The sequence below is a fragment of the Neolamprologus multifasciatus genome, chromosome 2 (assembly GCF_963576455.1).
Source record: "Neolamprologus multifasciatus chromosome 2, fNeoMul1.2, whole genome shotgun sequence".
Lineage (NCBI taxonomy): Eukaryota > Metazoa > Chordata > Actinopteri > Cichliformes > Cichlidae > Neolamprologus > Neolamprologus multifasciatus.
The window spans coordinates 33,702,518-33,713,835 of NC_140440.1; the positions used below are offsets into that span (position 1 = coordinate 33,702,518).

The window sequence follows — 11,318 nt, forward strand, 5'->3', positions numbered from 1 at the left end:
GCAGCTAGCGCTGCCCATTCAAATGCAGATTCTCTGTCTGTAGCCGCTAAACACTTTGGACTCACAATAAGCACCAAGAAGACTGAAGTCTTCAGCCTGCAAAGGAATGAACAGCAAACATGCCTGAAATAAAGACTGACAGCAAAGACCTTAATAATGTTGACTTCACCTATCTTGGTGGCAGTCTTTTGGCTTCCGAAAGTCTTAATATCGAGGTCAAAGGAGCTTGCAAAGAAAAGCGTCTGGACTTCTTTTAGTTACTTGAAGACGTTTCACCTCTCATCCGAGAAGCTTCTTCAGTTCTAAGGTCAATTGGTGGAGAGACCTTAGAACTGAAGAAGCTTCTCGGATGAGAGGTGAAACGTCTTCAAGTAACTAAAAGAAGTCCAGACGCTTTTCTTTGCAAGCTCCTTTGACTACGATGACCTGGATGACTGAGAACCTTCACAGACTTAATATCGAGGTATCCAAATGCATCGCTAAAGCAAGTGTAGCAGACTCTAAGAGAGAGTATGGAGCGATAGGGGATTGAACCTGGAGATGAAGTGACAGTATACAGAGCGGTAGTCCTAGCAGTCCTTCATTGCTGTATAGCAATGTAAAGCAAACCGAAAATATGTGGCACTCACGAAAAACCTACACAATCTGGGCAGCTAACAGGTCTGAATGGACACATGCTGTATGTAAGAGAAGCTCATGAATAGACAAAGCAGCCATGCAGAAATGCGTACAACTTATACATGCATACATACATACTACTACTGGTGCTGTGAACATGAGATAGCACTTTCCAGTCCTCTGTGAGATAATATTGTATGACTCCACAGCCTCTGATGTCAGTGCATTGCAACTTAATGCAATCTTTTCTCCTTTACTCAGCAGAACTCACTTCTCTGTGTCTGTGACTCGGGGTGTGACCGTGTCACATACCAGTATTTCAGATTTTCCACAACTTTGTATGAAGCAGGTCTTTGCACTTAAAGTAGCTGATGAATTACATTATTGAACTGTGAACCTAAGGGTACGTATTTCCTATATAGGTCCAATATAAAAACCTGATCTCAGCATGGTGAGGGTAAACTGATCACTTTGCTGAACATAACCACAGGGGGTCACTGGTGTTCAGTGTTCTGCATCCCCACTTCTCTCTCCATCCTCAGTGAACACCCTGTTTTTTTTTCTTGTTTTGTTTTGTTTTTTCAGAAAGCTCGCTCCATTATGGGAGCTCTCATTCACAATCTGCATCAATCAGACCGTCGGTCATTTCTGTGCCTGTGTTTGCATGCTCATTGATCTGTGTATATGCCAGGGGGTTTAGTGCCTTTGTCAGCCATCAGCCATGCTGTAGCTTGGAGATGAGGCTTAAAGTTATGGACCAATATTAATAAATGGTAGCCCTGGCAACAGTGTTCAGTGTGTGAGTCAGAGAAGCTCAGGCAGAGGGGAAGGCAGGGCACCGTGGCCGAGCACGGATGCTCTCTGAAAACCAGCAACAAACCTGGCTATGAACCAGTGTCACATCTGCGCAGAACAAGAGGACAGGCAAAATTAATCAAATCAAGACTCTAACATGAGTGCTTACAGCCGAGGACTCATTTGGGGGTTTTGGTGCAGAGGGATTCAGCTGTTTGTTAGTTTTTGGTCACTATAAACCAAAGAAATTACATTTGGCGAGTTATGCAGCAGTGCTTGAATTTCAACTACGTGAAGGTGGAAATGCAGCATGGGTGTTCCCCTGTGTTGCTCTGGGATGGTTGGTGTGAGCTGTGGGTTGTGATGCATACGGTATTCTCGTGTATCTCTGAGGAGTGGATGGTATTTTTGCAGTGACCATAATGGCTGCAATTCCAGCTGGATATAAATCCTCCAGAACCCTGCTAGCACTTCTTATGTGGTCTAGACAACAGCTCGCAATAAAGTGAATTATAATGAGGAAACTCATTCAAAAAGGCAAAGACTGTGAATAAGTTAAAGAGAAAGGAGTTAATTAAAAGCAGTCCTGTCCTGTCACACAGTTACATCAGAGGTTTTGTGATCTCAGTCACGTATACAGAGTACAGTCCTGTATGCAGCCATCAGTCGCTGTAGAAAGTAAACATCAAACTTCCAAGTTAGGGTCACTCACTTCCAATCTTTGAGCTGCTTTTGTTTGCCATTCTACTGCAGAGGCCTGCCAAAGCTGATTACAAATCTCGCCACTTCCCAGAGATTACAGCTATATTACAGTTTAATGTTTCTTTTTTTTTTGCACAGCTCCGTTCAGATTGTCCAACTTCATATTTGCCCAGAGTGCACAGACTCCAAGTACAAAGTGCCGCTTTGTGACCTCATAAACCGCAACACAGTTTCCCAGTAATAGAACAACATAAATAAAAGGGCAGAAAAAAAATCAATGGTTAACAATATTATAAAGGTCGATATTATAATAGAAAACCTAGCAAGGTTGGCTAACGCTTGATATTCTTGCTGGTTACTAAAGGCTTCAAATCTCACGTTAAACATTAATATTGAGTAAATTCAAACACAAGACGGAGTTGCAAAACTTTTGGAAAGTTTTCAGACTAATCTTAAAATATTAGGGGTGGGGGAAAAAATCGATACTGTGTAGCATCGTGATATTTTGTTTGCTAATAATGTATCGATACAGGGACAGCAGAAATCGATATTTTGTTACAAAAAAGGTTTTTGTGCTCTGACTTCAGAGCATGTTGATCCTTTTTCTGAGCAAGAATCCTGACATTCCTTCACTGTCCAAATGTGTTTAACTTGTTTTATGGCAGCAATAAACATGACAGTTTACTTATTTTAATTTAAGACATGTTTTATTTTAATTAAGTTTAAAACTTTTTTATTTAATGTAAAATTCTATTTTGTTTTAATTTACTTTCAAATTCTTCAGTTGCTGAAGGGGCTGCATAGTTTTCATAAACTGCATAGTTCAGAATAGCTATAATTGTACCAGATGGTTGATTCAGTTAAGTTGGACTAGACTGTAATACAAACCGTTCAGTTTGTCAACAATAAAACTGAAATGAGAGAAAGACTGAGTGTGAGACTTTGATATTAGATAAAATGAATATTGATAAAGTTTACCTTTATGTACAGAATCTGAATATCGCAAAATATTTTTAAAAAATTGCAATAATATCGTATCGTGCGTTAAGTATTGTGATAATATCGTATCGTGAGTTGTATGGTGATTCCCACCTCTATAAAATAGGTTTATTTTTACTTATTAATTAAAAAAACAAACACAAATATCATCATGTGGATGGTTGTGATTTTTTAATGTTACAGTAGCCGTTAACACTTTCCCCGCCAGAGTATTTTCTCCAAATTAACAGATACTCATGAATCACTAATCATTGGGAACGTCGGTGGATCCCTGACTACTCCAGTCAGGATGTTGTATCCTTGGGCAAAACGCTGAGCCCGAATTACCTGCATTGCATCCATTGGAGTTGGAGAGTGTGCAAATTTTGTGCTTTTATCTAAGTGCTTAGACTTAGATAAAAGTGCATTATGAATGAAACTTGTAGTAGAGCGCTCAACTGAGTAGAAAAGTGCTTTAGTGCTTTATACGTACCAATCCATTTACCAAATCAAAACAAAGAGCAGAACGTTTATAACACTACTGTGTGATGAGAACAGTGATTACTGGACACTACGTCTTGTCATTGGCAGAGATAGTGTTATATACATACATAATATGCTATAGTGACACTGAAAATACACGTTACTAAAGTTATCTTTCGTAAAGAGGTAACTTTATATTATAAAGATGAAAAATTGTGTGTAGAAGCACTTCAAGGTAAAAAGAAAACAAAAATCCAAAGAAAATGAGGTGTAGTGCAAACTATAGAAGTTATAGGTAATAACTGACTAGTCTAACAAGGCAGTCATCACTTTGCACACTCATTAGCAAAGACATCTCATTGAAACTGGTGTATATGTAACAGGGTCATAAATCACATTGTTATAATTACCCAACATGTGTTCTAAACCCCCAAACTGTTCCTTTTATACCGGACTTTTAGGACCTCCAAGCCTGTAGTTATGTTCATTATCAGTTAAAGCCCCTCCTCATTCTTTTCTTCTTCTTCTTTGGTGCAATCCTATAAATACAGTGTACCCCTTTTGCCTCTCCCCTTTTCTACAATTCCCCTGTGGGAGAGGTGGGTGTCATTTCTTTCCAACACTTTAAAACACACATATAATTCATATTTAGCCACCTGGATGTTTCTGATTGTGATTTTAGTTCAATTATTGTCATTATTAAGCCTGTTTTTTGTTAGATGTTGCAAGTGTGTAGTATGTGTGTATCATAAATGGGTTTTAGGCGCCATAAATGCTAGCATGAATATATGCTCCTTGCTAGCTTGGAAGTTGTGGTGGGTTGAGCTAACCCTCTTCCCCACTGTTTGTATTTGGTCGTAGGAGCTGGAGTGGGCAAATGATTTACTTGGAGGTCTTTCTTTCTTTTACCTCTTTTATCAGGTATGTCGGATTTCATGTTTTTGTTTTATCTTATGTCAAATATGTTACGTGTAAATGCATACTTTATGTTTCATGTAAAAATAAATGCCAGCCCCTTTTCTACAATTCCCCTGTGGGAGAGGAGCTGGAGTGGGCAAATTATTTACTTGGAGGCCTTTCTTTCTTTTACCTTTTTTATCAGACACAACGCAGAATCACACCGGTTACATATATGATGTCTATCAACACAGCGATACTTGCTTCTTTTCTTTTTTTAGTGCTGTATGTAGGGACCGTAGGCAGCGTATATACTGAAGCTGCAATTATTTCAGAAGTAAAGGGGGGCAACATGCACCTGCAGGTTTTCTAGTCCATCCTCTTGTCAATAGCTCTGCCCCGACTTGTTGATAAGAAGGGCAGTAAAAGCTGAGTATATCTGAGCGGCAAATGGCAATACACAAACGATGTTTGACATAATTAAGACGATTTTGACCAAACTCAGCATTCAGATCTGTTCAAAGAATTCAAGGTTAATTCGCATTAACCTTCTCGTATTATCCACTTCTTCTACCATTTTCTTTGAGACAGCTAACATTGCTGTTTTTGCAGCACTCATATTATCAAAGATGCTGGCTTTAGAACTGTGTGCTGATAACAAACCATCATCTTTAGGCTGTACCGCTCCATTTATGAGTGAGTTTTCCACTTTGCCCGAGAGCTTCGTAAAGGATCTCGGTCTCGTGTTGGTTCTGGATTTTGGTCATATGTCTTTACGTTTCTCTGCATGGTGGAATTTTTACTTGCATTTGTGGAAGAAGTGACTGAGGTGGTTATCAGAAGCTTTTCTGAGTGCATAAAAATAGTTTCCACAACAAAAGCCAACACAGGCATCAAGATCACCATTTAACAGCCACGTCTCAGGTTTCTCTGAACCTTTTAGGTGTATTATTTAATGCACATGCTGGAAACTCAAAGCCCTTTGCAACATCACATTGACAAATAGTATTTCTAAAAACCATCCCATCCAGTCCCCTCCCCATTTTTACTTATGAAAGACCCAGCTTCTCTGTACTACAGTTCCTATACCCATGTTACTAGTTCATTTAATCAGTTGAAATGCTCCACCGGGTATTATTTAGGCAGAATCGATCACCATAATTAGAGTTGTATTTTTACCCTCAGCAATTAGTTTTTGATAAATATTTCTTTTTATTTATACGAGACAAACAGCGATCCCAAGCATATGCTGCAACTTCTTTTCATCTCCTCCGCAAAAGATCCCAACATCTTGAAGAAATTAGGAAATTTCAGCACCAGCTCTATAAAACAAGTCTTACCATTTTTTTCTCTCCGTCCTCTTTACGACAATACATAATTTTGGGTGCTTTGGCTGGGAGGAATACCGCCTCTTCTCATTGTGTTGACAAAGTGCTTTTAAATAGAGCTGGGAGCCCGAGTGAAACCAGATTGTTCGGCGCGATAGAGGAAACAGAAGATAACGGGCAGTAAATCAGGCACTGCTGAGACAAACTTTTGCAGCCAGGGATTCACATATAGAGCAGGAGTAACACCTTCCTGCGGTAGCAACAACTATGAGAGTTATCTCTACTGTAAAAATGTATAATGGCGTGGTGATGTTTTCATTGCTCCCCCATATACCACTTTCAGGGCGAGTTTCTGAACGTAACCTAGAGTGATGATCACATTCAAGAGAGGAACAAAACTATAGGAGCTGTTAGGCTGGACTCAAGGGTGGGTAATTTTAGACAATAAAAGGAAATAAAACCACTATTGTCCATCCGTGTCAAGTCAGTGTATTTGTGCAGATGTGATTAACAAATTGAGTTCTGTCTGCTCAGTCTGTTATGTATTAATAGGACTGGCTTTGTAGCTACATCTGGATTTAAGACATGCAGATATATCCTTTTACAAACAGTTATATGCATGAAAAACGCAGGGCAAATCACATTTCACATACCATAGGGAAGAAGATTGGAGCATTTAGGGGGATTTTCTATATGATGATCACTAACAGTACACCATCTCTTTAACAGTGGTATTACTTTTCCAGCTGTTTGAGAAAACTAGGGGCACATCAAACCAGTGCACTGAACAAAGGGAATCAGAAAAGCAACATCTGCAGTTAAATAAAATATATGACCTTCTTTTGGATTTTTTAAATCAGGCTAGGACAAAAGAGATGCGTTTGATAAATGGGATTTGCATGGAATCTCATAGGGAAGTAAAACATTACAGTGGGAACACTACAAACATGAGGGTTCATCTCATGCACCATGTGGGTTAATGCTAGCTGAGGACAGTAAAGCTAGCATTAAATCAGCTCGACCCAAAAAAAACAACCAACACTGACACCCTTAGGCTGACAAGGCTATCTTCCAGTTAAATAATGTAATCCATCACCTACTTTATGTGCAAAGACCTGCATCCGTGCAAAGATGTTGAAAATGCACGCTGAAATGCACGCTCAGGGTCACGGACACATAGAAGGGAGTTCTGCTGAGTAAAGCAGAAAGGATAGCATTAACTTGTGATGCACTGACATCACAGCTTGTGGATTCATGACAGCTCATTATCTCATAGAGAACTTGGAAGTACTATCTTGCATTCAAAATACCCGTAGTAGTACACCAGTCCGTACATGTTTGCATGCTGTTAAGCTGGACTACACTGTGATGCAAACAGATAAAACAGATAAAACAGATAATGACAAAGGTTACCTTTTGGGATATATGTCTTGACAACACGTTCTCACTCCCTAAGCGTAATATTTTACGCTAGGTGACAAATCGTCAACATTTTACGCTTTCGGGTACCCAACACGTTCCTAAATGACGACATCAGAAAAATGAGAAAACATAAGAACCGTTTGGACTCACTCTACACATTTTAGTTCATTTTCTTCAAATCGCTTTGGAGAACGCTATTTTACGTCATTTCAGTGCTGGTTAAGGCCACAATCTGGGGCGATCGTGGCTCAAGAGTTGGGAGTTCGTCTTGTAATCGGAAGGTCGCCGGTTCGAGCCCCGGTTCGGACAGTCTCGGTCGTTGTGTCCTTGGGCAAGACACTTCACCTACCGCCTACTGGTGTTGGCCAGAAGGGCTGATGGCGCGATATGGCAGCCTCGCTTCTGTCAGTCTGCCCCAGGGCAGCTGTGGCTACAACTGTAGCTGCCTTCACCAGTGTGTGAATGTGAGAGTGAATGAATAGTGGAATTGTAAAGCACTTTGAGGGTCTCGAAAAGCACTATATAAATGCAATCCATTATTATTATTATTATTATTATTATTATTAGGAATAGGGTTAGGGTTACCCGGCGCGTACCATAACCTTTCACGTTCCTCACGAACGCTGCGGGACGTGACAAAACGTCAGTATGCTACGCCCCGGGAGTGACAACGGGCTCGTCTTGATGCATGCCCAATCATCCAGGTAAGGAAACCCCAAAAGTTGATTCTGCTTATCTGGATGTACGTGTAGATGAACAGAATCAACTTTTTGGGACTTTTGGGCACAATTTGCAGTTGAAAAAAGTGAAAATCACAGTATACCTTAATATGTGTCAATTGCAATACTCGGCATATTGCAAAATGTTTAAATGTGTAATAATATCACTATAATATACTGTAGGATGATACACTGTCCACTGTAGGATATACTGATAATTCCCACCTCTAGTATCCAGTGCAACTACATGTCACAACAGTGTTTCCCAAACAAGCGTCATCCCTGTGTGAATACTGGAAATGAGACTGTTTTCAGTTTTCAGTTTTAATTGTCATATGCAAGTTAGCACAGGGTCAACATTGCAATAAAATGTGTTTGACGAGCAGCAGTCACTCAGCATCATGATACAGTAGGAGAAAATATAATAAAATATAATAAAATAAAATAAAATAAAAAAAATATAAAAATAGTAAGGAGCAAAATATTAGAGAGACATGGTAAAAGACAAAAGATGACTAAATATATATGTATCTATAAATATAAATATATGTACACTAGTGATTAAATAAGAAAATCTTGAAAAGAAATATGACGGGAGGGCAGATGGGATATTGCACAGGAATGAGCAGCAGAAAATTACAGTATTGCACTTTTAAATATAAATATCAATAACAATAAAGTGAAGTGACCAGTGCAGATTAAACAGAGTACTTGTGAAGCTGCAGCTTCTGAGTGCTGTGTTGTGTGTTTTTAAGTGTTGTGGTTGAGGTGTCGTACGGCTTGGTGGTAAAAACTGTTTTTAAGTCTTGTAGTCCGAGCAGACAGACTCCTGTAACGTCTGCCAGATGGTAACAAGGAGAACAGCTGATGTGCTGGGTGGCTGTGGTCCTTGATGATGCTGTGAGCTTTACGGAGGCATCGCTGGAGGTAAATGTCCTGAATGGCAGGAAGCCTCGTGCCAGTGATGTGCTCTGCTGCCTTCACCCTCTGTAGTGATTTACGGCTGCTGGCAGAGCAGCTTTCGTACCAAACTGTGATGCAGCTCGTCAGCAAGCTCTCAATTGCACACCTGTAAAAATTTGAGGTGATGTTGGCGTTCATGCTAAACTTCCTCAGCCTCCTCAGGAAGTAAAGCCGCTGGCGAGCTTTCCTGATAGCAGTGTCTGTGTGAAGGGTCCAGGAGAAGTCCTCGGTGATGTTGACTCCAAGGAACTTGAAGCTGCTGACCCTTTCGACCTTGACACCGTTGATTTGGATGGGCTGGTGTTCTCTGGTCTCATTATTCCTGTAAGTGGTTGGTTAGGGGACTGAAGCTAACGCATTGAATACCTATTAGACTCAAGCTCCCCCACAACCCAGAATTGGATAAGCAGAAGACAATCACTAGCTGGCTGGCTGGAGTTAATTTAGGAACCCTAAATTTCTATAATTCAATTCAATTCAATTCAATGTTCTTTATATAGTTTATATGGTGCAAAATTACAACAATAGTTGGCTCAAGGCTGTTAATGTTGTAAAGATCCTCTAATGATACAAAGAAAACCCCAACAATAAAAAAGACCCCCTATGAGCAAACACTTGGCAACAGTGGCAATGGAAACTGGCTCACGGAGGGACAGCCATCTACTGTGACCAATCGGGGCTGAGCGAATGAGGGCCAAATTTCACGGAATAACTTCATGGGATAGTTGTTTTTGACATAGATATTTCAGTTTGAACCAAACTGGTGAACACACTGACAGGCAAACAAAAGAAGCTGTTAGCTGGGCTCATAAAACAAAACCACTGAAGAAACTGTATCCCATCATGGGGAACTCTCTCATTTCTCCAGTGACTGAAGACAAATGAAAGTGCTCTTCAGATTCGGCCTTAATGAGATGACATAATAAGACTCCAAGGTTTAAAGCCGGAATGCTGATGGAACAACGGCAGATTTCGTCCAGTTGCTGATGTCGGAGAACTGAGTGCGACTGCATGTCAATTCAGCCACAGATGAATGAACTGGCTGGCTTTGATGCTGCAGTAGGTCACATGCCTTCTGTCCATGCATATATTCATTTATGTGTGAGGTAATAGGGAGTGAGATAGTGAGGAATACTGGGATTACCAGAAGGTCAGGAGCTGTCGGATGAGATGGATGCAAGACTTCTCCTTTGGTGCTCAAATCACACAAACACGCTCAGAGGTGGAGAGATGGGAGTCTCAAGGCACCCGTGTTCCACTTACCATGCGCACGCGTGCTCAGATGTGAATGAACATGCATGCATGTACTCGCGAAAAACAGATGTGAGTTTATGTGTGCACATGCCCACACACACAAAGCTGTACAGTCAGGTCTCAAAGTGCATACATCCTACTGGGCTGTGCTCCAATCAGCAGGATTAATGAAGAGGTATCACATTTTACAGTAACGCAGCATGCGGGGCTCTGGGGAACGAATGGCTACAGTCTGCAATTTCTCAGGTCTGTCTTCAATAATGTAATCGACTTTTAGGTTATGAGATAGCATGGTTAAAGCAATTTGCAGAACTTTGTGCCACGGTTGAGTTATGTTTCTTAACAAGACCATCACATGCAATCTGCTCCTTTCCGTAGACCACAGACCCTCATGAATACCTTCTGTGTAAATACTCTAGTGTAGAAGCATGGTGGCGTAATATGTCAGAAAGTATTTGGTAAAAGAATCCATGATCATTAAAGGCGTTTTGAGAAAAGGATTAATACTTGAAAGGTATTTAATTTGGTGAAACCACCTCAAGTCAGTGAAGCCTGAGATTACCTCGTAAAACCAAAAAGAGTCTGGAGTAACCCACAGACAACATCTCAGCTCTCGGCTTCATCCTGGTCAGATCACGTTTAAGACATAATGTTCGGATTAGTTTGACAATAATCACACCCACATTGAAAGATTTAGTTTGGGAAATAAGACTGACTTTTGTTTGACCCAGACTGAGGTCAGTGTAAAATTACGAAAGCCACTCAAGTAAAATGGAAAACCTCTGAACTGGGTCTGTTCTGAAGTTTAAGTAGTTTTTCTCTGTTGCTGAGGTGGTTTTCTCAAGGGCACGAGCTGCTGATAAAAAATGCTGGCTGATACGAGTGCAGCTGGTGAGGTGGCGGCATATTTGACAGAGTACAGGATGATAGCAGTGTGTACTTGGTGTGGTGTGAGGTGACAGAGGCTTGTTCCAGAGCTGCAGGCCTCTGGACGGTAACATGGGAGACTTCTTACGCTTCCATTTGTCTCTCAGAGTGTCAAATTCCAAACCGATGAGGGAATAACCAAACTTGTTGCAGGCGAGAGGGAAGAAATATCAGTGGAGAGTACAGTAGTAGCGGTAGAGTAGCCGGATCGAGTTGATAACAGCCCGATAAA

The 11,318-nt window shown here is 40.7% G+C and overlaps 1 long non-coding RNA gene across 1 annotated transcript; it reads right to left on the minus strand.

Annotated features, from left to right (window-relative positions):
• Positions 1 to 1,210: 1,210 nt before the first annotated feature.
• Positions 1,211 to 9,209, minus strand: LOC146524935 (uncharacterized). The gene is made up of 2 exons (XR_014876276.1): positions 4,667 to 9,209; positions 1,211 to 4,485 (listed from the first exon to the last, which is right to left on the minus strand). It is a non-coding gene; the product is annotated as an uncharacterized LOC146524935 (long non-coding RNA).
• Positions 9,210 to 11,318: the final 2,109 nt, after the last annotated feature.